The following is a 15,118-nucleotide window of genomic DNA, read 5'->3' on the forward strand; positions in this document are numbered from 1 at the left end:
TACAGTCTAGAAGAGACTTGGGACAACCCAAGGATCACACCAGAGAGAGACAGCTGGGGGCTGTGTTGCATCCCAAATGACAGTGGAGATTTCAGCTTCATTCTCCTCTATGGTCTGCTTTCCCCTTCAGCTAGGAAATTCCATGGAGGAGAGGCCCTGTGTTACCCATGTGAGGGAGGTCTCATGCAAAATCAGCTCTTGAGCTGCTCAAGAACTGTGGCTTTCACTTATCTCTCTTCATTACCTCTCCATTTAGATTTCTGTGTTGCTGTTGTCTAAGGAGCTATATATGAAACATTTAATAAAAAAATCTTAGAATCATAGAATGGCTTGGATTGGAAGGAACATTAATGATCATTTTGTTCCCAGATGTGGGCAAGGACACCTTCTACTAGAGCTCCATCCAACATGGCCTTGAATACTTCCAGAGATGGGGCATCCACAGGTTCTCCAGGCAGTTTGTGCCAGTGCCTCAGCACCCTCACAGTAAAGAACTGGTACATAATACCTAATTGGTATGTTTTCTTCTCTTTAAATTGTCTATATGGGAAAAAACAAAAACAAAAACAAACAAAAACAAAAAAAAAAAAAAAAAACAAACAAAAAAAAAAAACACACCAAAGAGGACTTAAGCAAGACCCCAGTACTCAGTGTCCTAGTCTTGCCAATGTTCATATGCAAAGCAGTGGGGGAATGCACACATGGAAATAAGCACATCTACAATATCAGCCAGACTGGGCCACTCCAAGACTGAGATACCATCTCCATTTTCTCACGACAAGTATGGAATTTTATAAGTCATTTCTGATAGAAATGTAAAGGTGAAATAAAATTGCAAGTAATTAGATTGAAAATGCACTTCTCTATCATTTTCAGGCTAAAAATTACAAGTGAACTCACACTAACATTGTGTTGTCAATTTGGCTTCTTAACATGTGTTTTTACTATTTACAAAAGCCTTTTCTCTTCACCTTTTAGAAATCTTCTCTTGATTCCATTTCCTTTTCTAATTACAATCCCATTTCCTTAGTAAGTCCTTGAAAAACCTTCCCCCATGCCTCTAATCATCTCTCCAGTTATAATCTTCAAAATTATGTTCCATTCAGTTTTCAATTTGGCGGTGTCCAAAGACAGATCTCCATGTGGTTAACAACCTTTTATTTGGTGCCAGTTACTTACGACTGAGGTTTTTGCTTCTTCTTTTTTGGGGCTTTGCTGATGCGCTTGATGCTGTCTAAAACATCCTTCTTCAGTATACTTTTGTTAGGCAGGTGTTTGCTTTATTGCAGACTCCTGGGTTTTCATTTTTTCTGGGTGCAAATTTATCCTGCACAGAATCCTATAATCCAGCCTTTTCTCTTTATTTCCTTCATATTTCTTCAAGGCAGAAAGAGTATTTTATTTTAGGCTAGACGCAACTAAAAGAAAATCCTTTTCAAGTCTGAAACTTCTGCTGAAAATTAGGGTAGCAACACTAAAATTAACTAAATTGCACTGACTTAATCTGCAAAAGTCTCTGGTCCTGTTAATATTATATGGAGGCACTCATCTTCCTGCTGCATTTAAAAGGAGAGTTCCTGTCCAGTCTACCCCAAGATGCCATGGGATTGATGCCAGGGCTATTCCCTGAGCAGTTCTCATGGCTGGATCGTGTTCTTCAAGCCTATGAATAGAAACAGAAGCCTCTGGCAGATCTCCACATCCCCCGTGGTGGCAGGGTACCAACCAGGTAGGTGTGACACAAAACACACTGTGACTAGTGAGTCCTACAGAACTTGCCTGTAGCTCCAGAGAGAAATGTTGGGCCACAATTGAAATAGGAAGGGGCAGAGTTTTTGGCAAATATCTAGGAACAGAATTTCTCCCTTTCTCCCACCTCATCAAACTGTGATTTTAAGTAGCATTTCTTTGCCCAGACAGTTTCTAAGTATGTTATGTCCGTTTCAGATAGATAGATAGATAGATAGATAGATAGATAAATAGATAAATAAATAAATAAATAAAAAGAGGGCAGAAAATTAACTGTCTCCTTTCTCCAGCCACTTAAAAACAAAATTCAAAGATTACTTTTTTCACTCACCACCCCCAGGAGGATAGGCATTGCTGCGCTATCTTCCTGGGAGTCGAAGAATACAGAGCAGGGTGCAGACACTCCCTAAATGCCTCAGACCATAACATTTGTGGGGCAGTTCAAGTCCTTGGCTGCTGGCCATGAAGTCAGAGCTCTGTCCAATTCCATCCTGTCACAGGTAGATGCTAACCTGCTTGGGTTCAGGGCAGAATAGATGTGCCTGCTGTTGTCATGTAACACTCATGCTTACACAGTGCCTAAAGCCCCGTCGGCAATATGCAGATGATCTTGTCCCAGGGGACAAAAGGCACTATCAAACATTTGCTATTTTATATGTATAAATACACTTGACAACTTTAGAACTGTGTGAGCAAGTAAGTGTCTGAAGTAGAGGGCAAATTCATAGCAATTTTCTCTCCTTGAGTATCTTCCCGTGGGAGGGAACTTTTTGAGAGGCTGTGTTCATTTTCCTGTGACTACAGAGAACAATAGAAACCACAATGATCTTTACAGGGCCCCCGCCTCCTTCGAGGTGTTAGTTAGCATGCAGAGAGCTGCTCTGTGGACAGGAGAAAGACATACATAAAGAGTCCAAGGAAGGCTGCTCCTTTGCTCTTCCAAAATTACTGTTTAGAGCAAGATACAGCATAGTAGGCATGTAGATGCCAAATACAGTCCTTTCATGTATTTCTTAGCAGCAAGGACACAGAGGTGTTTCTGCTCCCCTCCATCACAGGATTATGATTCCTAAAATTTCAAGTGAGGGCTGGAATATCTCCATCTTGAAATGTAGAAAGAAGTTGCAAATTTGATTGACACATTCAGAAGAAAAGGGAATGGAGGTATGCATTGCCACCTTCTTTTTGTTTTGTGGTATCTTTGTGTTTTAACTGGACACAAATGAAGAGATATGGAAACATTTTATGGCTACGTTATTTGTCACAGTGAGAGCTGCTTTTCAGCAATCCCAGCATTGGAGAAAGAAATATTAGTATTTTTTTGGTGTGAAGAACAGATGTGTTCACTTCCTTCTCTTGGAAAAAGGCATGAAATCTATCCCATTGTGATGAGGAGGTCCACTTTGGTCAAAGCAGCATGACTGCAAGCACTGAGGGTTAATCCATCATCTCATGTAGGTTAAATTATTTTTAAAGGGTAGGAGGTCATTAAAACACATGAATAAACTTAAAACTATAGCAGAAAGAAATGGAAAATAACTCATCCCTTGCAAAACAACAGCCTTGAAATTTTCCCACCGTTGTTTGTAGGTGCTACCAGAAATTACCACATTGGGTGTCCTACTTCCATTTAATTATGCAAACCAGAAGAGTAATACAGGTAAAACAAAATAAATAGGTACACAGATAGATATCTATATATGTAGATGCACACACACACACTAAATAGCTCGATCTGTGCACAACAGACTAGGATTTTTGCTGGGTTACTGAATGCTACCCAGCACTGCTGTGTCATCTCCATAGGAAAAGTTTACTTAGCTCCAACAAGCACCACATAATAAATTCACTTATTTTTCTTTTCTCTGATTAGAAATTACAAATTGCACTCCAAGATGCAAATCAACTTTAAGAAAAAAAAAGTGCAATACCGATATGAAAAGCTGTGGCTACTCTTATTTGTTGTAATTTAAAGAAAAAGCAATGATACTAAAAATTCTTCTTCTGTTTGTTTGCCATGGTATAGAGTGCTTTTCTATATTATCAATCAGGAATTAGTCAGGAAAGTGCCTTCTTTTTCTTCCTAGATCTCTGTAAATCAGAAGCAATGCCAGTAAAATTGAGAGGTTAAAACCTGCCTGACAAAAGAGCAAAATCCATTGATGTGAAGGCAAAACACCAATGACTGCAGACGTTTCATGGCTAAAAGAGACAGTCACAGACACTGGGAAAATTCTGTGTTCTTTTCCACCCACAAAATGCAGACACTTTCTTTTCTGGGTTTATTTTCCCCCACTATTTTACCTAAGCTGTCACTTCTGTTAAACTGTTCATTGTGAAAGTTAAGCTGTCTCCAGAGATGCATCCAGACTGCTGCCTTCTACAAGTTTTCCAAAGATAAAAAGAAAGCTATGGGTACAGATTACTAATGCCTTCCAACCTCACAACAGTTGCTCCAAAACACAAAGGGCCTCCTGACTTGCTTTTAGTCATGTCCTTGCTACTTCTCAAGGACCTGGAGCATTGCTGGATATAAGCCCAGCACAGATCAAGAGTAAAATACCTACAAATTCCCTCAAAATTTCCCCCAAAACTACCCTTTCTTGAAATATGTTTTGAGCTCTTTTTTCTACCCACCCCCTTCTCTCAGAGGATGGAGTGCATGTCTGTAAATCTGCTCACTCCAGATTTCCTGATCACATATCAGCTGAAGCCCAGGGCAGCTTTTTCATCTTCTACCACCAAGAAGATCACTGTGGTTTTGATACCACTCTGCCCAGTGTAAACCTGAAAAACTTATCATTAAAATTAGTTTTCCTACTATTAATAATCTCATTGCAAATAACTCTCAAATTTATAGCAGTACATGCATAGCCATTCTGTCAGAGCTTGTAATACGATTAGGCTTTTCTAAGACTATTAAAATGTGTCTGTGCCTGCATCTTTCACTTTCTCTCTCAAGTTTGTAGGCAGTTAAAACCCTCCATTCTTAATCAAAGAATGTTATACTCCAAACTCATCAAAGATAAGTTATTATCATTTTTTTTCTCATTTCCAAAGGAATAAAGAACAAAAAACAAAACAACAACAAAAAAACCCCCAATAACAACAAAAAAAACCCCAATAACAACAAAAACCCACTACTTAGAGTACAACACATACATCCACAGTTAACAATCCTTATCTGACCTGGTGTTCTCTGATACTTCTTTGAGATATTCCATGGTTTTTTTTACTCCCTATGTTTCTGTTTTGTCCAGTCCAATGATTTTGTCTGGCCCATGGGCTCCTTTCTACTTGTTTTTAAGATTTGGTGTCTATCTCTTCCCACCAAGGGAAGAAAGAGAAGTGCCTCTTCTCTGTCCAACAGATCAGTGCTCACTCATCAGAGAGAAGAGCAAATACTCATAAAAGCAGCCTTTTGTGACACTACATGTATTACCTTTAAATTCAAATTGGTTTGCCAAGATTCTGTTCCTGCCATGTTAATGAATACAGGATGTTCTCTGTTTATTTGTTCACAGCAGTTAGACATCCCTCACTTTACCATCATTAATTACACCACTAAGACTGGATAGTCTTAATCTAAGTTTGCTGCTGAACATGTTTCAGTGTCCACAGTACTGCTCTGCAATTAAATAATTATTAAATGGGGTATGAGTTGAACTTAGCAGATTGTGTAAGAGATCTTCCCTCACTACCATCAGACTGTGGATAACCTGAATAAGAAGTAATGTATCTAAAACTCTGTTAAAAAGTACTTAAATTCCTAATAATTGCATTGTGGCTCATTATCTGACAAAGCCATGGGGTGTGTGCTATGGCAGACAAATATCAGCTTTGTACGTGAGATCACACTTTCAACAGATGACTTCTGCAGCAATGTTATTTCTGGATACCAGGAATAATGATCTGAAAAGAATGTGATTTTTTTTTACAGCAAACATAAATAAATCTTTTTCAGCTGTGGAGCATGAATCTTAACTTTGGAGAATTGCCATCATTGCTGGTTCTTTTTAATTTACCAATGTTTCTGAAATTAACTGTTCATTCTTTGGCTATTTCACCAACACTGACCCATAGTTAATGTTATAAATGTGATATAAAACACTTTTAATTTTCTGCATACACTGGTATCATGCATATCATCAGCAATGGACTAATGTTCAGAAAATATACTTCATATTATATAGAATCATCTTTCTAAATTGTTTAAGGACCAGTAAATGGTGTCCAGTTAGTGAGACTGATAGCTTGCATTACCTTCTAAAATTTTGGTATTTATGTTTTAGTATTTTGGCTTTCTGCAGTGACAGGTCTCCACAGTGACTTCCTGTTTGAAAAGAAAAACAATTCCAAACAATTTTTGCATGTACATAAGACTCTGTTTCTGTACAAGTTCAGTTCTGTTGAAAGCTCTGGACAGAATGCCTGCTCTATGTATGACTGCTCTATATATTTGAGTTGTAAATCATATCTTATTTGCAATCCAGGAGATCTGCCTGCAAAACCCTTTTCAGCAATTGTCAGTAATGCCTTGTGATCAGTTCCTGCTAGCACTGGTACTCCATATTAAAAAAATTGAGCTTTTTTGCATGCATAAACTACAAGGCAGAGCCTACAATTCTTTTTGTGCATGCTGACATGCTGTTCCAGTTAGGTATCCAGAAGCATATGCCATGGGTCTCCAGTGATCACCATTCCTTGTTAAAAGTGTTGCCCCAAGGCCTTGCTTAGAAGCATCAACTGCCAGCTTTGTTTGGTGCTTATTATCATACACTCCGAGGACAGGTTCCTTCTTTATCAACTATTTGAGATTCAGGAAGTCCCTGTTGTGATTACCCATCCATGCCCATTATGCATTTTTACACACTAAAGACCTTCAGACAGCAGTTTAAATGGTTTAAAGCTGTTTGAATATAAAGTCCCCCCAAAAAATTTGCCTTTTCTTTAAGTTTCTGTATGTCTTTTTATGTATGTATAAGGATATATTAGTAATCAGACCTATTTGCATCCTCTTCCAAGCTTTTTTTTCCCCCTGCTACATTTTCCTAGATTGGTTATTTCTTTAACCTTGAACTCATATTTTTGTCTTCTGCATTTCAACCTCCTAATTTGAATCCATTCCAGGAGCTTACCAGAGCCTCTGATTGCAACATTTCTCTATTATTTTTCTCCTCCAGTTTCATGTCATTTATTATGTATTTGTGGGAAATATTAGAGTTTTTAAAAAGCATTTTCCTAATAATGTGGTAAACTGAGGCCTTCTAAACGGTGCATTAAAATTGCACAGATGTGAGCTTGTGGGTTGTTTTAGTTTGGTGGTTTTTTTTTTTTGTTTTTTTGAGGACCCTGTCAGAAAAGAGCTGAAACATCCAGTTGTCCCCAGAAACAATTTCCCACTAGGGATTTGTTTCCCCATTTTACATGCTTTTTAGCTCAGACTACCAGCCACAGGGAAGCACTAATTTTTCTTTTGCATAATTATTGTGGAATAAATTAATTTTGGAATCTCTGTTAGTTTTTGTCTAACTTGGCCAGAATGACTCTTCCAAGTTTCTATTTCAGCTCCAGAGAGAGATTTCTAGGAATATCTATGACAGGACAACTGATTCAGTTGTTCTTACATTATGTTTTTGTTGGCTTCCTTTGGCAATATTTAAAACATCTGGAAAACAATCTGCCTACTTATGAGCTGCTGTCCTTCCAAGAAATGTACTCCCTGAACCATCAGTAGGTCAGAGATGTTTGCAGCACGAGAGCTGGTGCTCCACTTGTGACAGCAGTTATACAGTGCGTCTGCTAAAGTTGCTGCTTACAAGAAGCTCACAGTGAAAAAGCACAGTTTTCTCTTCCACAGAATAGAAGTTACATTTGTGAACTTAACTAATAATTTTTTTTTCAGTTTCTGTTTCCTTTCACGTCATTTGCACTTATTTGTATTATTTTTCCCAAACTCACCATTAAAATTTTGTAGAGTATTTTTCCTTTTTCATTTTTCTTCACATGTTGCTAATCTCTCAAAAGCCTCATGTTTCCTAGGGTTTAAACTTCTTAAGCAGGTTGCTATTCCTAAATCAGCTGTGGGTTTTTAAAGAAATCTCCTCTTTCCTGCTTTGCTGTATTGAACATATTGCAACCTTTGGTCACCTATCTCTTCCACCTGCTAGCATGAATTAAATACATATCTTTTTATGATGATTTAATTTTTGAGTGATTAAGCTGGTTTGGAGTTCTTAGTTCCACATTAGCCTTTTGTTACCTTTTCTCCTCCTCTTTCTTCTCCTTCTCCTTCTCCTCTTTCTCCTTCCATCTTTTGTTCCAAATTGAGATGATGATTAATAAAGGACTTTGTGCAAGAACTTCAAAAACACAAGCCATTCATGTGGTAGGTGAGCAAACATTATACACAAAGGCTCGAAAATGAAAAAGAAAGAGCTCTGCATCTTTAGCTGCTAATAAATGAACAACAGATGTGGCATTTCATCCTTACATGCATATGCAACTTCAGGGTTTGCTCTTTTAACAAAATAGTTGCCTGGAGATTCTTTTGCACTGCTCTGAGTTTCTGAGAAGACACAGCTAGCTGCAGCATTTTTTATCTTCTGCTTATGAGTTTGTATCATGTGTGTTGTCTCCTTTTCATGCTGGTGGTACAGAGGAGTCTCTGCTCCAGAGAGGAACAGGCAAAAAGGTTTCTCTCCCTTACTCCAAGCTGATATACATGTACATATTAACCTAATGAAAAATAATTTTAATATTGAAATTTTTAATGAAGCTTTTAACTTAAATATAACTCCTGAAGATGAAAGAGAAGTTTTTGTTGAGTCAAAGAACATCATTATTAATAAATGGTGCTCTTTTTCAGGGTAACAACCTTTTTTGATTGCCCCTCTATGGTGAAGCATAACCTTATTGATTTGAATTTGTAAAACCCCTCTGTAACTACCATGACTCATGGGAGACCATGAAATCATTCTGTGACCTTCTAAGTCTCTCTGAAGTATGAGGAACAATAATTTCAAAATAGATAGTGCAATAATTCTAAACTACCAATTTGCAATATTTGGAATGAAAGACTGTGGGCGAAAATGGAGATACAAAAGGCTTTGGATGCTGGTAAACTACACAACAAATGTGCCAATTTATGTTGCTGAATGGTGAATTATTCTTCAACCTGTGCCTGTCATTTTCTTCTGGTCTTCATTCCATCCCTCTTTTCTATGTGCTGCAGGTTGCTTTTATTTTTCATCTGAAATAAATGCTACTGGGCAGTAAACAATCAACTGTAAGTTTGTATATTTGCTTTTTTATTTTGAAACTTCAGCTAGTCAAAAATGTTGGTTGAAAAATAAATTTCTCTAAAGAATGAGGTTTTGTCAGAAAATGCTTTTCTTTTGTGAGAAAATACAACTTACTCTATTTTTCTTTTCATTTTTCAGTGGCAAGGTCTACAAGGAAAGTAAGTTTCAATTTACATTTATTGGTTTCCATCAACTTTAAATTCAAACCATGCTTGTTTACTTTCAAATTTAATGCAAAAATATTTTGAGCAAAATTTCTCAACCAAATTTATCTAAAAAGTAAGAGGAGTTGTGAGAACAGCAGTGGCACAGCAGGTTTAGCTCTGCTCAAGCTCTGCTCTCATTGAATGGTTGGGTTCAGCTCCAGCTCCATTGGAGGGTGAATTCAACCCATGAGAACCCATGAGTTAGTTTTCCTTCTTTCTCCAATTTTACTAGGACCCATAAGCCCAGCCAATCTTACAGTATTTGATTGTTCAACTGTCTTAAAGCAGTGGGAAGGTTCTTTTGCTGGACAGACATTTACAGTCCCCATTTGGCCATGTTCTGCTTCTCTACCCTTAAGAGGCACAGCTCTCGTTCATGCTAATGTGAGGCACTCTTCAATGCTAATTAAAGACAGCATTACCCAGTGTCTATATTTGACAGTACCAATCACATCCATCATGAACAGGTCTGACAGAGCTATCAGTATAAGGAATCAGACATCTCTTTAGTATACCTTTTACATCTTTTTTAGTGAAAAAAGGTTCTCTTCACTGACAGCTCACAGGTCTTACGGCACACTCACCAAGATCTCTGAAGAGGAGTCATCTCTTTAATTGCAACTTTTAGAACTCACTGCTGTGGTTGTTAGTTAGCATGTTTTATTTCTAACTATACTTTAGAAATTAAACTGCAATGCAATGAAGTCACTGCTTTATTTGTTCTAGTACTTGCCAGTCCTTTAAACAACTTTTATTATTTGGCACAGACTAGCAACAGTTACTGGCTAGATATATTTGTGCCAATGTCAAGTTTCAGCCATTCACCAAGAAAACATGATTCAGACTGAGAAAACAAGGCTCTCTTTGGTGTCCTTATGAATTAGTTTATTTTATAATTTTTCCATGAGTTTTTGGCATATAGAAACACATGGTTTGGCCATTTCAGCACAAAAATATCAAAAAGATTGATCAGGAGGAAAAATGCAAACTCTTGGACACTCCAGGCATAGAGCACTGAGTCCTCCATGACTTCATCAGGATTTGGATGCTGGCAAAACACCAGCATGACCCACAAAATACCAATGAGAGAAAGAAATGATGCTCCTATGCAGCCCAAAATCTTAGGCAGTCCAGGAGCTTAAACCCTCAAGCCATTTGGCTGCCTTCTTTGGCTGCATTCTTTCTGTGAGAAACATGAAAGGGCATGTATCATTGAAGCCAGAATTGACCAAAAAGGCAGCATCAAACACATATTAAAATCTTACAACTTTGGGAAATCACAAAGTTTGGGGAAGAAAAAAGATCATTTCCACCCTTCTGCTGTAGAGCATAGGCAGAGCTCCCCCTTTATTTGTCTTGCTTGGCAACCAGGTTTTTTGGTAGCACCCTGCAGGCAACCCCTTCATACTGCTGCAGCCTGGCTACTGGAGCTGTCAAATCCTGCCCAGTCCCAAGGGGTGGAAGTAAATATGGGATAGAAATGCAGATACTGTAAAGACTGGATAGGAGAGATTGCTTAAGACCATGGGAGGGAAGAAATGAGACAAAGGACATTTAGAAGATGCTGAGAGGACCTAAAGCACTGATTGCAGTAACAGTGGCAGAATGGGCATGGGAAGGACAGCCAGGGCTGTTGAAAAGAGAGAGTGAGCATGAGTTGTTGAGAACAAATCCACAAGGACCCTCATCTTGATTAGCACCACAGTCACGGAACCACTTGTTTTAATTTGATAAGGAAAGGAGGTGAGATAGGCAGCTACGTGCTCTGAAAGAATGGCTCAGGGAGAGTTCCCATATAAGCAAATGTTCAGAGGAGTACAGTAGTTTCATTCAGCCTCAGTCAAAGGAAAAATGTAAGTCTGCCCCTGCTGGGACCAAAAGCATTTGGACTCTAAATGTCCTCTTCCCTGCTACTGACAGACATTCAAACTCAAAAGCAAGAATCTCTGAAGGATGCAGAAAACCATTCCTGCCAAGGAAAGACAATAAGTTGGCCAGAGGTGAAATACAAATAAAAGAAAACTCTGGAGCTTCAGCTTCCTTCAAATCCATGTCATACCAGTGTTCTCTGAAGTACTGGTACCCAGTACCTATGAGATGGCTTTTCATGAGGATTTGACTTTGTGAATGAAAGGAACAAATTATGTAAGAATAAAAATTACTTTCAAAAATCTGTACTTCCAGGATGATCATTTCCATTTTCTTCCAATCCCAGGGCAAAGGCCCACCTGGTTCCCAGGAAAATTAGGAGATACAGCGCACCAAGAAACATTTCACCTATGCAGCAGGCTGACACAACCAATAAGACAACCAATAAACTACTGCCAGAACTGAGTTTAGAGCTCAAGGATGCCACATTGGACTGACAACTCTGATTCACCTGCTACTGCACTGTAGCTTCTGCCTTCAGCCATCTGCCCTGCCTCTGTCTTCAGTGTTTCTGTTGCCAGTGCATAGGTGGCTCCTGTGCTGACAAAGCAGTATCTGGGGTGGAGCAGCACAGCTGGCATCTGTTTTGTTTTCTCTCTAAACACCGTGTTCTATTGTGCAGGAGTTCAGCTGATGCTGCTGGAGCAGCTGAGCCACCCCGCAAGAGGAATGGGACAGACATGCAGAAACAAAAACAGGTATGGTGTCCTGGGATGAATCATTTCACACATCTATTTTAAATAAAACTGTCATAACTTTCATGCCATGTGATCAATTTGTCCTCCATTTACATCTCCAAATTTTCTCTCCAATACAGAGGCCTGAATTACCACTAAGCAGTAGTTGCTTTAACATTGTTTTCAAGTGGTTTTGTAAAATGGAAGTATCACAGCTCAGCATAGCAGGATATCTGCAGGCAAAGTCCATCATAGTTATTTACACTGAAACTTCCTAGGGACCTGTAGAAAAAGGCATATCTTAAAGACTCAGTAAAGATGTTTCCTTCCATCTTGACTCATCAGCTGACATATTCCATATGCTCTGTTTTTCTCACTATTGATTTAACTAACAATAGAAAATATATTTAATGAATTATGATCCTGTGACAACAAATTAGCTAGACTAGTATGTATAAAGGTCTCTCTTTAAACTTTAATTAGTTTAACAATGATGTGCCTGCTGCCAGTGTTTGCGTTTCAAGAAAACATGCGGCAGCCTATAAGCACAATGCTTTCTATTTAACATAGAAAGTGTCTCTCAGTCCAGGCTTATTTATAAAGCAATTTTCTAATAATGATCTGGATTCAGTGGAGTTCAATCAGTGATGGAGCTACCCTGGCATACATAAAATGAATACATTAAACCACCCATCAAGTACCTGACTGCACAAATAAACATAAAGAATGGGGGAAGGGAGAAGAAGAGAGGTGACTCTTGAGTTAGATCTCTTTTTCCTGAAAACACTCTCCTCTTCCCACTCCTTGCTCAAAGCTGGAGAAGGTGTCAGGCTGTGATGGAAGAACTACATGTTCTTCCAGCCTTCCCTTGAGCATCCTGTGCGTTGTACACTTTGCTGCTTCCATAGGTCTGTGTGCAAGAGACACTGCTATTCACACAAGATCCCTGATGGTCTGTCTGACCTCTCTCTGCTTCAGGGGGTCCCCATACCACCTCCTGTCTCGCCTCACATCACACATAGTGCCCCATCCCATAGCACATGCCTGCTTTCCCCCACACAACACACTCCCTCCCTTGAGGACAAGGGGAGGAGAATGCACCACTTCCCTCTACCACTCTCCATATTCTCCTTACTCACCATTTCCACATGGCAGCTCCCCTCTGTGCCCCGGACTCCACTTGACATTTGTTCTGAGATGCCTTTTTCTCTCATTTTCCTACACCACCCATCTCTATTTCCCTGCTCACATCCTTGTGCCCTCACTCTCCCTCTTCCACCTCTGTCCCAGGAGGACACAGCCCAGACCTACCCCTAGGAAGACAGGTCACTGTTGTGAGAGTCCAGAACAAGCCAAAGCACCCTCCTTTTTTGGGCACGTCCCTCTGCACAAGCAGGAGGTGCTGGGGCACTACTGCAGAACAGCTGCTCTTTCTGGTAAAGTGAGCTGTGGTGTCTCTCTCTGACGTGTCTTTTATGGAGCTTTCAAACAAGAACCCTCTCTCCTACTAATGCCTGAGAAAACTTGTGGCAAATAAATATTGCATAAGTTCAGAAGCTCAGTTTTATCTATGGCCTGAAAAAGAGCTTTGTTGTCCCAACAAACATGGACTGGGCCTTCAATGCTTGCATTCAGTGACCCGAATCCAGGGCATTAAATATTGACTGGTTCATATGGCTGAGGAGATAGTGGTTGGAAGAGACCTCTGAAGGATGAGTCCAACCTCCTCTGAAAACAGGACCATTGCCAACATCACATGAAATATCTTCAAATTTCTGCTGCTAATTCAAAGAGAAAGGTTTGAAAGATTTCTAGAAGCCACATGTGAGGTAAGAAGGTGGCACATTATCTGTCAAAACACCAGGCTCTGTTCTCTGTCTGCTGCTGGGTTCAAGGACAGGAACATCCTTCCACATGCTCTCAGTGTCACCACAATCTTCTATGGATGTGTGGGGATCTTGGCCCCTGGAAAAGCTGGTAGAGTGCTTGAAGAAACTCATCAGAGCCACTGGAAAATCAATAGAACAGTTAATGCACTTCACCTATGGTCCAGAATTGAACCATATGCATGGTTTCTGCTTGAAAGCTCATTTCCCCAAATTACCAGCATCTTTAATTCTATTCCTAAAGCTATGCAGAAACAACATAGCAGAACATGAGGCCGTGAATGTCACAGGGAATGGCTCCAATTTGTGTGCCATAGATCTGTTTTGTGGACATAAAATCTACAAAAAGTCCTACACACCAAGTGTGGCAGAGAGTTAAACAAAATTAAAAAGGAATTTTCTGCTTAATACGGCAGGAGGAGGAGAGGCAAATGGTTGGAAAGGTGAATGAATAGGCATACTTTAGCATTTTCAGGCCGCTTTAGGTGCACTGCATCTCACCTCACCACTTGCCCCACCACTCCAAGTAGGAGGTTTCTTCCAGGGAAGGCAGCAGGGACACTGAGAGAGAAATGGAAGTGCAGACTCCTACTCTGAGGATGTTATCTAATCTAATTTTGGTGTGACTGAATCTCAGCCAAAATCACTGGATGAATTCTCTAAGCCCTGGCAACTCAAAAATGCTACAGTAGAATATTGTATAGGTGCTTAGTGGCCCCTAAAAGCAGGAGAAAGTGTTGCTTTGTTTGGTTTAGGTGGCTGAGAGTTTATATGAGGGGTGGGAGCTCAGTTTAAATGCTAATTGACTCATAAACAAGCCTGAATTAAATAAAAGAATCAACTAGCATCAGCTGAGCTAGATCAGTTTAAAAATGCAGGCTTTTGTTAACCAGAGAGAGTTTGTATTGGGATAGGCCAGGCATTGCTCCAAAAGCAGCATCAGATTAAACCTCCTACTCGAAAAACACTCATTAAAAAGCAACTTCCATTGAAAAAGATCCTACTTGTCGCTACCAGCCATTGTTAGGCAGTGAAGCAGTGACAGATATTTTTGAAGACTATTATGGGGAAATAAATATTTATTTAGCTGTCTAAAGTAATTAATCCCTGCTGTTTCCTTTTTATGTAAGCACATACAAGGCAAGACTGTCTTTGTACTTGAGTTTTAGGAGACAAGTCTGTGTAGAGGCTCCCATGGTTTTTGAAGGCAGTAACAAATTCCTGCCTAATACTTTCTGTGCAACTCGAGAACGCCAACCATCAAGCAGCAATAATAGACTTTTCCTATCCCCTTTCAGTGGCAGCAGGAAGGAGATATACTAAGGGGAAAGAACAGAGACAAGAAAGGTGAGAAAGTAGAAACTGTG

At 39.5% G+C, this 15,118-nt stretch overlaps 1 long non-coding RNA gene across 1 annotated transcript; it reads right to left on the reverse strand.

The window, feature by feature from the left end:
• Positions 1–10,122: 10,122 nt before the first annotated feature.
• On the reverse strand, positions 10,123–14,551 carry LOC111926732 (uncharacterized). The gene is made up of 2 exons (XR_002863146.2): positions 14,213–14,551; positions 10,123–13,873 (listed from the first exon to the last, which is right to left on the reverse strand). It is a non-coding gene; the product is annotated as an uncharacterized LOC111926732 (long non-coding RNA).
• Between the last annotated feature and the right edge of the window lie 567 nt (positions 14,552–15,118).

Source organism: Cyanistes caeruleus, chromosome 2 (assembly GCF_971803275.1).
Source record: "Cyanistes caeruleus chromosome 2, bCyaCae1.hap1.1, whole genome shotgun sequence".
Classification (NCBI taxonomy): domain Eukaryota; kingdom Metazoa; phylum Chordata; class Aves; order Passeriformes; family Paridae; genus Cyanistes; species Cyanistes caeruleus.